This window comes from Marmota flaviventris, chromosome 15, assembly GCF_047511675.1.
Source record: "Marmota flaviventris isolate mMarFla1 chromosome 15, mMarFla1.hap1, whole genome shotgun sequence".
NCBI lineage: Eukaryota > Metazoa > Chordata > Mammalia > Rodentia > Sciuridae > Marmota > Marmota flaviventris.
The window spans coordinates 24,282,588-24,297,038 of NC_092512.1; positions in this window are offsets into that span (position 1 = coordinate 24,282,588).

A 14,451-nucleotide genomic window follows, 5' to 3' on the forward strand; every position below is an offset into this window, starting at 1 on the left:
CAAAAAACAATTGAAAAATTTGCTTGATGAATCCTTACAAATTTATAAACAATATATGAATGTCATAGAATATGCTATATAATAGACAGTAAGTTTTTCCATCCTACCCTATATCCAAATACTGTTAGTACTTTCTTCAGTATTCTATAGGTGACAACATCAATATGTAAATACATAGTTTTTGCATAAAGGTCACCATAATACATTTTTATAGCACAATCTACAGATCTTCTCATATCATTAGTTCCAGAAATACGAACTTTATTTCTTTACAACTTATATTATCATAGTATCCAAAACTGTTTAAGTTGTTTTTAGGGGCTGATTAAGAAAATCGGACTAAAAACTAGCTTTCAAGGCTTAGTGATATTTTTTATTTGGATTGATGGCCAAGAGGCACTGAAGATAAAGAAGGAATGTATTAGGATTCTCTAGAGAAACATAATTGACAGAACCTATGTATGATTATAATATATACATACATATGATTATTAAAAGGGATGTATTAAATTGGCTTACATGACCAGAAGCTGGATAGTTCCACAGTGGCCATCTGTAGGCTAGAAACCTGGAGGAACCAGTAGCTGCTCAATCCAAGATGCTGGAGTCTCAGAACAAGAGAGATAAATGATGTCACCCCAGACCTGGACTAAAGGCCTGGAAACTCCCTGAGAGGCACAGGGCAGAATGCCTTTTCTTCATTGGAAGAGTGAAGAAGCTAGAGTCTGATGTCTTCAGGTGATCGCAGCAGGAATCAAAGCACCTCTTAAGAAGAATTGAGTTTGTGTTTGCTCTTTATAATTTTTCTAAGCTTTTGTTCCATCCAAGCTCCAAACCATTGGAATATGCTGCCCACATAAGGATGGGTGTCCCCTCAGTTTGCTGACCCACAGGACAATCATTCCTAGAAACACCCTCATTGATACACCCAGAAGTCTCTGAATCTTAGGCTTCTCTTAATCCAATCAAGTTGACAATTCAGATTGACCATCACAGTGAACAATCCTGAACAAGCCATGAAAACATGAAACAGCACATCAGGTTTTAAGGAATGAGTGTGGTCTAGGATTGCTATAGTGGACTGTACACAGATAGCAGAACATGGGGGCTGCACTGGGAGACAGCAGCGCCTTTTAAAATCTCCATGTATTTGTTACTTTCCTGGTGTTTTATTTGTTTGCTTGCTTGTTTCTTTCTTTATTTTTTGTGGCACTGAGGGCTGAACCGAGGGTTTGTTAGGCACATGTTCTATCACCAACCTACTTCAGCCCTACTTTCCTGTAAAAAGTAAACACAGGGGTAAACAAATGGAACTTCAAAAAGAAAGTCAAACATCACCAAAATCAAGCCATTGCAAAACACAGTTGCTGTAAATAAAATTATGGTAATTAATGTGTTAAATTTATGTGCTACCATGTCCCAGATAATTTGTGGCAATTTAAAAATATTACTTCTGGGAATGATAACAGATTTAAAGTATCTGTTATAGCTTGGATATGAAGTGCCTGCCCAAACTCACATGTTGAAGGCTTGCAGCAATGTTTCAACAACGTTCATTATATGTATTTAGGAAATCTTAGCTCATGATGTCTCTATCCACATCAATGGATTATTCCATTTAATAGAGTAATAATTTGAGTGGACTACTGAGAGGTAATGAAAACTGTGGGAGGTGGAACCTTGTTGGAGGGAGTAGGTCACCAAAGGCATGTCCTAGAAGAGTATTTCTTTTGCCAGGTCCCTTTCTCTCTCACTTTGCTTCATAACTGGCCTGCTGAGCAGCTTTCCACTGCTATATCCTTCCATCATGATGTCCTGTCTCACCTCAGGACCAAAGCCAGAAACTAGCCAATCGTGGACTGAAACCTCTGAAATCATGAGGCAAATCAATCTTTCCTCATCTAAGTTGTTTATGTCAGGTATTTTGGTCCTAGCAATGAAAATCTTACTAATAGCATCTTTGTATCATTTTCAAATATATTTTAAATAATGAACATAGTCTTGGTTAGGATACTACAGTGCAAAATGCTGTTATGAGTAATTTCATAATAGCATATGTATCTAGAAAATATATCTAAGAAATAAACTGAACATCAATGAAAAGACATCAAAATTTTATTGGGGCTCTAATTACTTGCCAAAACATCAACCCAACTTTATTAAAACAACAATAAATGTAAAGCACTAGCATTAATAGAACTATGTAATATACAGCATCTTACGAGAGTACTGGAATTTTTTGTTGCATTTACTTAATATTAGGTTTTGTAGAGCACTTTAAAAGTTACCAAAAATTCTTTTTTGATAAACCCATAATAGTAACAACATGGCCAGACAGCACCATGACACAAACCTTATTTTAAATAACCTTTTGGCTTGCACTAACATTATATTAAAATATGCGTTAAATGGTTTCCTATGTTAACACAGGGTGGGAGAATTTTTTTCTTTGACTATGTAAGTTGAAACAATTGACAGGAGGCTTTTATTTTTCTATGCATTATATTCATTCCTTTTACATCTCAGGAAACCACAGCATTGTAGGAATTTAAAACTCACAGGAATTTGGAATATAAAACCTTCATTTTTTAGAAAAAGGATTGATTCTCAGAAAGATTAAGTCACTCACCTAAAATTGCATAAGTTGGCATCAAAATTGACATTACAATTCAAGTTTCTTTTCAAAAGTTAATACTTAAAAAGCTGTAGCATAATTCCATTACTCTTGTAAAATGTTACATGGACCAACATAATTTTAGAATACATCAGTAAAGTACATTTTTAAATACTGGTAAATAATATATTTCTAACAAAATTCTGACAGTGACTTATTTGCTTTATCCTCATTAATCTCTCTGTGGCCATCCAATTTCGTATTCATTCAGGAGTTACTCCAAGGTTGAGGTAGTACCTGAAGTGTGAAGTATAACACTGGGATTTATCCAAACTACACATGTTGAACTGCATAGACAGATCATCTAGATGCAGAGAAACCATAGAAGGAATTTTCCACCTGTTTTTCTGAAGATGGGTATGTATGCACTGGAAATCGACTGTATATGTTATTACAATTGTTCCAATAACCAAACAAAAATGTTCCTGAGTTACAAATTTAATCCTTGACTATTCTGCATGCAGAGTACCTAGAGTCTCATGGGAACTAGAAAGCATACAAAACTAAAAACAATCAAACAATTCCTCAAGATAAACAAATTCAAGGTAAATAAGTGCAAACAGGCACCAAGTCTCTAAAGTAACAGGAAAAGAAGGCAGAACAGCCTATGTAATGGAATAGCCATTGGAATAGCCCAGAAGCACTGCACACCGGTGTTCTCAAAATCACTTAAGACTCAGAACCACAAGACAGCTTCAGCTCCAATGTATCTAATTAACATGGAGCAGGAACTCCCTACTTGTAAGAGAGCAGGATGGGAGTCTGGATGGAGAAGAACTTATCTATTGGAAACTCTAGTGGACTTTTCTTCATGCAATTAGGAACAGCACTAGGGAAACAACTTTAAGTATCCAAGGGAGACAGAATCAAAAGAGAATAGGAAGGATTCAGTAGACTTTTCTGGTATTTACTATACAATGATGGAGAATATATCCCTAAAATGATCAACTGATCTTGTCCGAGTGCAATTCTGAATATGTAAGCATGCAATCAGCCTTGGTTCATACATAGTTTCTACATTTTATAAAAAGAAAATTGTGAATAAGATCTAAGAATAAATTTGACTTGAAATAATAAACAATTTTTTAATGTGTAAGACAGACCTGGAATTTCGGTATAAAATTGTCATTTTTATGTAAATTAGATAAGAGAATATTTATCCCTAGGAAATCTATGTCTCACAAAACATTTATATATTGTGTATTGGCAATTTTCATAGAAAGATATTAGAAATAAATCTATAATTGTCACGGGCAATATTTCATTAGTATTTTTCTTTTTTTCATTTTATAAAATGTAATAGATTTCTATTTATGACCAGGTTAGTGGACAAGAGTAATTTGTATGATTATAAGAAGCCATCCATTCCCTTTGGCTAATGAAGCCCAGAATCTCCTCATGCCTTGAAATATATATTTAAAAAGACAAATGTATAGGATTTTGAAGACAATAGGAAAATGTCAAAAAAGGATATAAATTAAGATGAGCATTTTAATATGTGACCATGAGGAAAATTATTAGAAGGTTAATTGATTGTCTCTAAAGTAATATATCTATGACCAAGCCAAGAACAGATGGATAAATTTTAAATTCTTACACTATTATGACTGCAACATTGTACTCCTTCTCAATTACCACCACTATCATCCCTTTTAATCTAAGAGAGGGAACTTCTAGATAAAGTTGGAACTGTTATAGACTTTAATTAACTCTGAATAGGAGAAATCAATTAAGAATTTGTTCATTTTAGGGTCACTAAAATAGTAACAGTATATTTTTCTTCTTGTTTTTTCTAGACAAAGGCATAGCAAAATTGACAATTACAATTCTGCAGATAAAGAATATCCTAACCCTATTTATTTTTTCAAAATTAAAATAAAATAAACTCACATTCTTACTTTATAAAAGCAAATGTATTACAATTCAAGTCAATTTTTCTTATGAACACTGTCATAAAATTCCTTTTCTGATGATTAATAAAACAAAAGAAACACAGGTTTTATAATTATTTAACCTTAAATATTTTACTTATAATCATGGTTACATGTTTGGAAAATGTTTTATAGTAAAAGAGTTAATCCATTCCAATTCCTAATAAATGAGGGAATATCCTACTCCATTTGATAAAATATTTTCTTCCATTTCCTTTCAACTTTTGACAAAGTAAGATAGCAAATGGCATAAGTACCAAATGACATAAGTAATGATACCCAGAGTAAAATCAGCCCCTGGGAAAAAAGTGCTTTTAAGGCAGAATATAGGTCCTTTTGTGACCTAAGGCTCTGACTTTCACTTCCCAGTCCTCCCTCATATTTCTGCCTTTACATCCCTGTGCATGTCCTGAGTGATGGGTGATCCTCGCATTTGCATAATCCCCACAGCCCTCTGCTTTGTCATTGTGATTCTGATGTCTCCACATTAAAAGAAATACACTGGTCAAAACCCCTTCCTCCAGAAAAGAGAATGGGAAGAAATATTTTGATAAATTTTTTCCCAGAGTATTTATTTATTGAATAAAGAAAATGCCATTCCGATTTTAATTTAATGGATATCGTGGGATGGTTGAGACACAGTGCAAAGCTCATTCTCCAAGGTAATGATTCTTCAAAGGAAGGCTAAAGGAAGTGACCTCTTCAGCTTATAAAATGAAAAACTAAACAAAATTATGATTAACTATTGTAATGAGTTAAAGTAAACAGTTATATAAAGGATTGTGCATGAAGGTGCTTTTAAAGCAGATTTTCTGTGTGATTGTAGAATGTTGGTAATGTGGATGAGTTTTGGTATCAGACAGATGCAGTTTTTTTTTCTGGCCCAACCACTTACTAGCTTTATGGATTGACCAGATTAATAACCTTCCCATTACTAGACTTGTATTCCCAGAAACTCAGGAGGCTGAAGCAGAAGTATGGCAAGTTCCAGGATAGCCTTGGCAACATAGCAGCACCCGGAAAGTCTCAAAATAAAACATAAAAAAGGTAAAAGCATTCAGTGAATTCAATCCCCAGTTTAAAATAACACACACACACACACACACACATACACACACACACACAGAATACAAGAGGAGCCCTTGAGCCTCTGTTTCTTCTTTCAAATGAAGGTGAGGAGGAAGAGATCAAGAGACAGAGAAGGTGAAAAATCTTAAACCATTGACAGAGACAAAACACAAAGTTTTTTTTTTTTTTTTCCCAGGTTAATAAAAAAAGGATATGGTTAATTTTAAGTAGATTTTATTCACAAAAAACTTATAAATCTCTAACAAATCCTCTTTTGTTCACTGTAATTTTTATTAATAGGAACCATAGATAATATTTATTGAATAATTACATGTGTTAAAACTCTATGTGGATTTTGTGCTTATATTAATTCTAAAGTCATATTGATTGCACTTAAATCCTAGCTCTGCTGTTTTTTCAGTTATGTGTCCTTGAATGCTTTGTTTAGCCTCTATTAACTTAGTTTATTTAGATTTAACATGGTACTATTAGTAGTGCCTGTTTTATTCTTAAATTGTAAGGATTAAAGGAGTATATATTCATAAAAGTGTGTATAGGAGAGTAAAGAAAAATCTTGATTCTTAGTAAGTTTTCAGTAAGTTTGGTCATTATTAGTAGCCTTAGTACTATTATAGCATGAGATTTTACAATTCTGTTTAGTATAATTCAGTACCTAATCCCACAAGAGCAATACAAAGAGCAACAGAATGTGATAAACTCTTGCTATAAGAGCAAGCAGAAAATGCAATTTATCTCTAGGTAGCAGGAAGAGATTTTAACCAAGTAGAGACAGGATCAATACCAAGTTTACCTATAGCAATAATATGGGTTTGTAACTTACGTAGACCCAAAGATATACCATAATAATTATTAGGGATACATATATAGCATTCTGCATAAATGAGGGCACATGTCTCTCCCTGTGCTGCAGTCAGCATATCTAGCACCATTCTACTCTGAAGTAGCACCCTCCATATTTGGGTAGTCTCTTTATTAAGCAAAACTCAGGCTCTGTGAGTATTCAAGACAGTGGCAGTGTGTTCCGCTTCAGAATGCAAAGGTTGCTGCTTGAGGAGAAACTATAAGAAGAGGGTCAAACTACCAGGGAGCTTGGGTCACTTTATGCTTAGCTTTTATGAGATTCCAATTAGTAAGGATTATAAGCAAAGCAGGAAGAATACAAGCTGGTACATTAGATCATTTCCAAGTGCATCAACCTATTTAGTTATGAGACAGGTATGGCTACCTATGGATGCTTTATATCCAAACCACCCCCAAGGAGAGAAATACACTCCCATTCATGTTGTTTAACTTTGCCATCCTAAGTAGTCAGTGACTGCGAATACAGATGGTTAGCTTACATGGTTTGGGGCTGGGGTTGTGGCTCCATGGTAGAGCGCTCACTTCGCACATGCAAGGCACTGGGTTCAATCCTCAGCACCACATCAAAATAAATAAATAAATAAAATCAAGGTTTGAAAAAAAAAAGAAACTTATATCGATTGACAGGGTCTAATCCATACTTACAGAGGTGGAGTGATATCACTGCCATTCTTTCTTTTTATATGGTGAGAAACTTTTGCTTTCTTTTCTACTGGGCTACACTTAGTCATCCTAAGCCATTAAATACAGTGTACCTCAGCAAAGGCTTTGCCATAGTCATTTATTCTCACACCAAGTGCAAGACATGATATTTGGTGTCCTTAAAAAAAGGTAAATTTAAATTTAAGTCTATAAAGCAGGTGTTCAGCCATGTTCAAGAGCTGTGGGTGTTGCTCCAATTTAAAATTAGCTTCTATTGCACTAAGGTGACTGGTTGCAAATGTCACAGAAGGCCAGTGGAGGACAATAGGCAGTTCATTATGTATAAAACAATCCATTTTATTTTGTTCCTCCACAAAAGCACTTGCCCATTGTGAAAATTCATTAGTTCTGAGGATGAAATGTAACAGAGGTTAACAGCAGGCAAATCTTGATTATTTAACAATACATAAGTAGCCTGATCATTTTGAGCGAGAATAGTACCGTCACGTGGTCCATCTCCAGTTTACAGTACATATTTTTTTTTAATCCCAATTGTCTTTAAGGTTTTAGCAAACAAAAATATGGCAATAGTTAGATTGCTACAGATCATAATGAAGTTAAATATTTTCCCTCAGTGATTAAAAGTCCTGTGTTAGTAATTTTTTTTTATTACTGTTTTGTTCTAGTTCTTTTGCACATGGACCCAGGAAACCACACCACCAATGTTTATTTGCCATTCCCATGGCTAGTAGACTATATGGATCCCCTATGATGGGTCCTGGAGCAGCACCGACAGCAAATTACCCTTTGTTCCTATTTATGCAGCACAGGTGTCCCTCTTAGTTCTCATCACTAGCATCCAGATGGTGTCGTCAGGTTCTTTCATTGACATTAGGCAGGCACTGGGGTCTTTGTTGCAGTCATGCTCCTTGATAGTCCTGATAGTTATCCTTAGTACATCATCCACACATTCCAGGGAGCATCTTACATGTTTAATTGCTATTTTAGGGGACCATTTATTTGTGCAATAAATCCTATTGTAGCTGGGTTATAAGGCAAATGGAAATATCAATATACAAATTTTCAGACCATTCTTGCACTTTTTTTGTGTGATCTGTGTTTCTGTACAGTCAGGCAGCCACATCTTTAGTAGGCACATCTCCCAGCCATCATTAAGTTAGGTTGCCTGCTTCCTGGTTGCCTGTGAGGAGCGTGACCATGTGCTGCCACATGATAGATACATGGTCATTTCCAAAAGTGGCAGCTGTTTCCAATAACTTTCAAATATTTATCCCCTTCCATAGCTATGACCAAAGTCCTACAGGAACTCATTTATTGTTCCAGGGCTACCAGAGGATCAACTAACACCATCAGGGCAACCAAATTCATAAGACTGATTTTAGAATAATATTTCCCAGGCTTATAATTTTTCTACAACTATTTCTGCTTGAGAAAGGGCCTATTGGTGCTATGTTCCTAGTCCTACCAGACTTTCCTTTTATTAAATCATACAATGGTTTTAACATTTATGGAGTATCAAATGAGAAGATGCCAGCAATCAACACTCCTAAGTCCTTGACTATTTAGGATTCAGAAAAACTTGGTCTTCATCTACAATAACAATGCCCAACCAAATAACCCTCAAGTACTTGGCGGTCAGCAGAGGTCCTTGCAATTTGATGGATTTGATGGCCCATCCTTTCCTCTTGGAGATGCCCCACTATCTGATCTGCCTCTTCTAGGTGGGAAAAGACTCAGAAGTTAACAATACATTATCAATAGTATGAAACATTGATCATGCATCAGATTATTTCCACCAGGACATTGCTGCCGCCACCATCCCATTATATATGGTTGGACTATGTAAATATCCTGGGGAAAGAGTACTGAATGTTCATTGCTGCCCTTCCCATATGAGCACATTGCTTCTGGATTTCTGTATTGGGCCCCTTGTATGATTTTTGATCCTCTCTTTCTTCTACCTTTTGATTCATATTCCATGTCCCTCACATCCTAATCTTTTTAATTTCCCTCATCTTAATTATAGTCTGTGTTGCCTGAGAAACAGAAAGACCCACTAAAGAGCTCAGGATTGATACAGAGCTTCGTAATATTGCTCTGGAGCTTTTTGGAGCATAGTGTTCTTTATTCTTGTTGTGACTGTTTCATTATCAGGACCAGGGTACTTTGCTGCATAAATAGCCTATTTTATCTCTAACTCTCTTAGGAGGTCTTGCAGTTCTCTCACAGATTGCCATCTCATGGGTGCCATGGGTAATTCCACCATACAAGGCCAAATGTGTTACTAGTAGCTATTCTCCAGGACAACAAAGAGATGCCAAGGTTATAATTAACACCTGGATGTAAATGGTATAGGTCAAAGTATATGGGGATTGAAGCTATTTTACACATTTTACTCCCTGATAGGAATATTTCTTAAATACCAGTGTCCCAAAGTCAAAGCCACCATTCTGTTACATTTTCCCTGACTTTCTGCCTAAACTTTTCCCTCATTTCTACCAATTTAGCAGCAGTATAATCTCCCATGGAGCTATGCCCTGGCTTGCTGGGAGGAAACAGATCCTCAATATCCATTCCCACTAAACATGGCTGACCTATCTTTACCTTTCAAGTTATGACTGGCCTAGATACTGGCACTGACACCTCATTTGGCTCTTCCCAGTCCCGTCCTCTTTTTCTGAGGTGCTGAGCTCACAAGAGTCACACTTATGGGGAGTCCCACTTGTGGGGAGTCCCAGTCATTTTTAGCAACCACCATTATTACTATAGCTCTTGGTAAATGTTGACTTCTTTGTTTAGCAGAGCAGCAGTCTAGTTTCCAAATTTTTATCAGTATTCCTCACACAAGCAGGTAATTTTTCAGTAGCCCTTGTTTGTGCTAAATGTGCTTCATGCTCCAGCTTTAACTCCTCCTGCAACTGCTGAACACATCCTTGGGCCTGCTGCTGTGCCTCCCTTGCTGACCACACTGGTGCCAGAAGGGGCCATCCCATAGTTTCTGTTATCTTGCACAGCTCTTTCTTTTTCTGTAGAACAGTTTGCTTTCCCATGAGCAGCTGCCTTTCCCCAAATTCTTGGGTTTCTTGGGGGCATCACCATATTCATACAGTAGTCCCTAGGCATCCACCCCTCTTCACATAGAGAAAGAAGGTCATTCCAGCCCCCCACCCAACATATTTTCCCTTTTCAACTACCATGGTCTCTGTGCTCACAGGGGTTTCTTTGACTTCATGGCTGGATCATCAATTGTCTTCTCCACAGTCCCACCGTTTCAGGGCAGTGAGTCGGGTAGAGACAGGCCAAGGGAAGTGCCCAGAAACATCACGGGAGACACATGATTTTCTGGAAAGTTTACAAGAGATTAGTGCCTCCTCCAAGAAGAGTTCAGTGGTGGCAGACCAACAGCACCTCCACCTCTCACACTGCTTTGACAAGTAGTGCTCCTTTCTCTCATGGTGTTTGGTCCAGTGGCCTCCCGGGGAAGGAGTGGCACATATCCAGTACTCTCAATTCTGTGCTCATCCTCACTGAGAGAAAGGTTTTCTGTATCAGGCTTCAGAAACAGTGACATCATCAGTACTAGCTTGCTTCGTTTGTTTGTATGACCAGCATCCTGAAGAACAACTGTCCCAGAGTACATGCAAGAAAGCTGCTTTCTACAGATAACATGAACTCGCTTAGTTCCTCCTGTGCATAAGAAAAAACAGGTGTCCTTCAAGATGATATGAATATCGACATGCAGATCCAGACTTTCTCTCCTTGTTCTTTTATCTTGGCTACACTTTGGGGAACAGAAAGGAGGCATTTAGGGACATGGTGTTTTACTCCCCCCTTTTCTTGAGGGACTATACACTTGCCTACACATTAGTTTTCATGTCACATGCATGATAATGTGCTTGGGTTCTCAGCATTTTCGCTTTAAAAGGTTCTTATTTTCAGCACCTCTTTAAACCCTTCCCTAACCCAAATGAAAGCTATATATAGAATCTCAAGTTTTATAATAGTCACACAAAATTTAAAAAGGTAAATTTAAGTTTAATAATGTCTTTTAATCCAATATGTTCAAAACACCATTTCAATTTGTAATCGAAGTTAAAAAGTAAATGAAAGTTTTCACATTCATTTTAAAACATCAAAATTTTGTGTATATTACATCTTAGTTCATATTAGTCACATTTCAAGTACTCAGTATACATTTGCATCAAGTGGCTACACTATCAATGATGGCCAATCTTCAACACATCTTTATCTATGCAGTTGTCTCAATAAAATGAGGTGAAATCTGGTGATCAGAACAAATGTATTTAAAAGGATGATGGAGAGAAAAAATAACAAATTTTATTTATACAAGTACCAGTATTTTATTTCCCTGTATAGTGCCATATTTTATCCCTTTTCTTCATTTTTTAAGAGCAAAACATATTATCTATTCATCTTGGGAATTGCTCTTCCTAATTTATGTTTCTGCACCCTTTCCTGTGATGGTTCCTATATTATCCCATGTCCCCCACTAATGATAACTTGTTTCAACATTCCAATTTAAAGTTGCATTACAACCATAATTAAATTTTATTTTGTTCACATTATGATTCCCAAGTGCTGAAGAGCTGGAATTAACATTTACATTCCCTAGATATTCCCAGAGGCAACTATACTTTGCAATTTAATGTGAAGTGCAGGTGTTAGAAATAAAAGTGCGCCTAAAAGCAGAGCTGTTGGACATCACTGTTTCCTTGTATTCTTCTGACTTGAAATTGGATGCTTTGATGGAACTTCATTATATACTAGCCTGACAAATCTCCCTGTAGGCACATTAAATGGGTGAAAAGGTAAGGCAAAGAGGAAAGATTAATTAGTTTGTCTGATGTCCCTTAACATGACAGTGGCAGAAACACGGGTAGTGATATAACCTAGAAGCATGAATTTGTAATAATTTACACAAAGCACTTGGTGGTTTCAGTTTTTTTGATGAGAACTATGACCATATTGCAAGAAATAGAAGTTCCTGTTTTCCTACCATTTAAAATTTAAACAGTTCAGTCATATTTAAGTGTCATGCAATACTTTTCTATTAATTTTGTAATTGCTGTCAATCTTTCTCATGTGAACATTGATCCATATTTTTGAATAATAGTACAGTTGTGAAATGCAAAGTCTGTTATTTGTTATACAATCTTATGAAAACATGTATTTGTTGATGAGCTTCCCAAACAAGGCTTATGTTTGTTTATATAAAAATATTTTTCCAAATTCTTACAAGAACATCAGAGTTCAACACTCTATTCATTGATTTTCTGTTAGACGCAGATCTTTTAAAATTTAAAATGTGCCTTTGAAGGCTGAATGATTGAAGTTATATAATATAAATGCATATCTGTATCTATGTCAATTATATCTATATCTATTTTTATCTAATCAAGAGGGCTTTAATGTTCCCCTCAACTTGACTAAATCTTAGATGGGTTTCATTCTGACTCAAGGACCATGACCTGAACTCCCTTTTCTCAAATTGTGAATTATGACTCTGCTTCTTGAAGCATACATCTATCTCCCAGCCTCTTGCCAGTTTTACAACCCAGTACCCTTCCACTAGTTCAGCCCAGCTTTTTAAAAACAATTTTTTTCTACCATTTTCTTCAACAGAGTTGAATTTGATTTTTCTCCCCTATTGCAAAAGCATTAAATAATGTCTTCTTTGTCTGTTTAACTCTTCCCAGTATCATTTTACTTTGACTATATACATACATACATATATATATATAACTTTGAATATATGTTATACATTTATAGTTTAAACATTTTATGTACAGGTATAGTTATATTTTAGGTGTACTTACATGTTCATAGTTTTAGGCATATATGTATAATCCATTCAAAAGCAATAATCGTAGACTTATGAAGAAAAATTACAGAATTTTAATGATTTATTTATAATAATAAAATAGTAGAAGCAATTTAAAATTTCAATATTAAACTATAATCTGAAATTCTATACAAACCTTAAAATTTATGTTTTGAGACTTTAGTTTTTTAATTACAGAGATGTTCAGATGGTTTTTGCAGTTTAAGCAGTTATAAAATAACACATATATCAATTTGCTACTTTTAATTTGAATGCATATATTTAGAATGAATCACAATATAATTATGAAGATATTTGCACAGAATAATTCCCAGAATTTTACCACAATAACTGTTGAATTAGATGGATACTGGGTAAATTTAATTTACTTCATTAAATTATCTGAAATGAACAAATATAGTATAATCAGGAAAATAATAATATTTTCATTAAAATTTTTAAAACTTCAAGTTTTCTTATGTGAATTATGACTTTATAGAAACTACAATCAAAATTCTCTTAAAGTGTGGTGTTAGAGAAAATTGACTTGTATGTGTTTCATTATTCATACTGCTATCTTAATTATTAGTAAATTAGAAACAGTGAAGTTTTTCATTTTTCCTGACATACCCTTCTGCTATTTTTAACTTCTTCCTCTCATACCTCATGATCAATTGAAATTTAAAAAGTAGTTTTCATTTAAAAGAAAAATTAAATGTTCAGCACTTTCTGCCAGTTAGCATTTAGTCTGGAAGTACTTTGCCTAAAGCAATACAATTGCAGTTACTCAAAATGCATACTGTTTGGAGGAGGATGCATGTATTTTAAGACTCTCCTTACACAAGCTGGCCCCAGAGTTACCTTCTGTTGTCAGTGTGTAATGATCACTTCATTGAGCTAAACTTTATATTTAGCAAGTTATTATTCCATAGCCTGTAGCAGAGCATATATTAAAAATGACTCAAATTCTAGCCTTCCTTTTGTGACATATGTTATCCTAAGACACTATTCTGTAAAGACTATAACATCTGGTGAAGAGAAGAAGAAATAGTGGGGCAGTGGAGGAGTAAATATTTTGTGTGTGTGCACGTTGTGCTCATCTAATTTATTAAGGGGTAGGGTGGGGAAAGAAGCTACCTCTTCAACAGTCTGCCATGCCATCTATTTTGGAATTGAGCATCAAAGTTTGGAAGTCTAGCTCAAAGAAAAGGAAAATCAATTTTAGGCACACATTTCTTAGCTTTTATTCAAACCAAAGTAAATTTCTTTGATTCAGATTAGCCCTGATAAAATGTCTTCTAATTTTAAAGTTCTTTGAATCTCATACTCTCTTTGCTGTGAAATTATTCTCTTTCTTTCAGCATTTTATTTGGCCATTCTTAACTTATCTT